This window comes from Mus caroli, chromosome 10, assembly GCF_900094665.2.
Source record: "Mus caroli chromosome 10, CAROLI_EIJ_v1.1, whole genome shotgun sequence".
NCBI classification, from domain to species: Eukaryota; Metazoa; Chordata; class Mammalia; order Rodentia; family Muridae; genus Mus; species Mus caroli.
This window is the reverse complement of record NC_034579.1, coordinates 62,814,718-62,817,068: the sequence shown is the minus strand read 5'-3', so window position 1 is coordinate 62,817,068 and position 2,351 is coordinate 62,814,718.

Genomic DNA, 2,351 nt, shown 5'->3' with positions numbered 1-2,351 from the left:
GAAGAGAGTAAGAGGCGCAAATGCTGAGGCATGGTTCTCATATCACCTTTTCCACAGAGGGAATCAGAGCCCTTCCGAGAAATGATAGTTTCAGTATTTGAGCATGATGAAATTATTGAATCTGTAGTGCTACAAGACAAAGAATTGTCTAAATACAAATTAATTAATCAATTGGTTAATTAATTAATTTAGAAATGACAGTAGGATAATGAGTGTTCGTCAAAGGTACATAGCAACCATCTGAAAGAATTCCAAAGAGCTACTATGGCAGGAACTTTTGGAGAACAAAATAAAAGAGCACTGGGTCCACTGGATAAAATAGACATGACAGAGACTGGAGAGATGGCTCAGCTATTGAGAACTCTTATTGCTCTTTCAGAGGACCTGACCTGGATTCAGTTTCCAACATCTATAATGGACGACTAAGGATCACCTATAGCTCCAGCACAGGAATCCAATAGCATCTTCTGGCCTCTTCAGATAATCACACACACACACACACACACACACACACCATGCACATTAACACTGTTTTAAGAATATGAGAGAGTCTATAGTGACAGAAATTAGTGACCAAAGGAATCAGTAGCAAGATATGTCACCCTCACAGAAGCATTACAGATGTGAATGTAGATACTCAACTGTCAAGAGGGGAGCATGCCCCACCCCCAGTCATTCAATGTAAAGAGATTTCCATTCAAGGAGCACATTATGTAAAGAGAGGAAAGAAGAGCTCCATAGTAAAGAATCCTGATAATTATATACAATCATAATAGCTGAAAGGTACCCTTGATATGGCGTCTTGAAAATGCCACCTTATCTCTGTGGACTTACTCCTCCAACTCATCCTTAGTCATCAGGAGAAGCATCGGAAATCTCAATTGAGAATCATCCTATAATACACCTCACTAGAACCGCCAAGGTCATTGGGTAAAGGAAAATGTGAGAGTCTGTCACAGTAAATAAGGAGCCCACAGACACATTACCATAGAATCCACTGTGGTGTCCCTGACAGATAGAATATACATATACATGTACATATACATATATACATACATATACATTCATACATACATGTGTGTATATATATATACCTGTTTGTACTATACTTCTGTCTGTCTATAGGTTCTAGATTCATATGATCTTTGGGACTACATGTTGACTTTGAGGAACTAAGGAATTCATGAAGCAGCAGCCAGCTGGAAAATGAGAGACACAATTTTGTTTTGTTTATGCCACTGAGTATCTAATGCCTAGGCCACCTGCAGCCCAATCCCATTTCCACATATCTAAAAAATAAATGACCTATTTGGTAACATCAAGTAGGGAGGATCTTGGACCCAAAGGAGGCCTTTTTCTAACCTCATGAACTGGGAATTGACCTTATAAGACAGTCATTCTGGAAGGTATCTACTTCTGAGATGAGAAATGTTCTCATGCTCCGATCCCCAGACACCATGGGTCTCATTGCTTTAGGGAAATAGCTGTAACATCCATCATGAGAGAGCAAGCCCATAGTAGAGTCTTAGGAGCATGACCATCAGTAATGGGAGCTCTGGCTGACACTATGGGATGGGATAAGACTCCTCTTACTTCCCATACCCAGAATCTATACATCTGCTGGAGGTTCTGGGAAGTCGAGGAGGAAGCCTGGTAACCCCAGGAGTATGTACTGTAGCCCATCTCCATCAGAGACTCCCTATAGATTCACCAGCAATAGCAGCAACCGTGGTGGTTGGTGGTGCTCCTGGCTCCGGTAAATGCATGTGACTGCTTTGGAATATTTTTTAAGACATGAGGTTTATATGTGGCTTATATTATATAGTTTCCCAATGTTTGTGGGCTCCTTATAGGAAGAGATGGCCAAGGGAAAAACAGAGATATTTTCATGACAGCAAAATAGAGCCTGGATTCATTTTATTTGAATATTAAAAGAGAGATGACCCTGTTTCGAACCCCTAGATGATGAAGTGGGACATATATCTGTTACATGAGTTGGATTTTATTTAACCCAAGATTTTACTGCTAAAGTAAATTTTTAAATGACTGATTTATGGTGAATGGAAGCTGGGGAATTTTACAGTAAGTCAGTTCAAACCCCAGACTTTAAGTCGGAATCTTGGTGTATGAATCCCAGCTCTCCTCTGTGAGCTGATGTCATCACTAATCCAATCCTCCTGAAGTTTCCCTTCCTCACCCAAACTGACAGACAGATGGCCTCCCACACTTAGGTTCAGCTCTGCTCTTTTGGGGGTAAGTTCCATATTGTGTACCACCTGTGAAGTGGTGAAGGTAAGTCGGTCAGTGATCACAGGCCAATAGTATTGCACAATGTGCGGTCGCAGAATGAT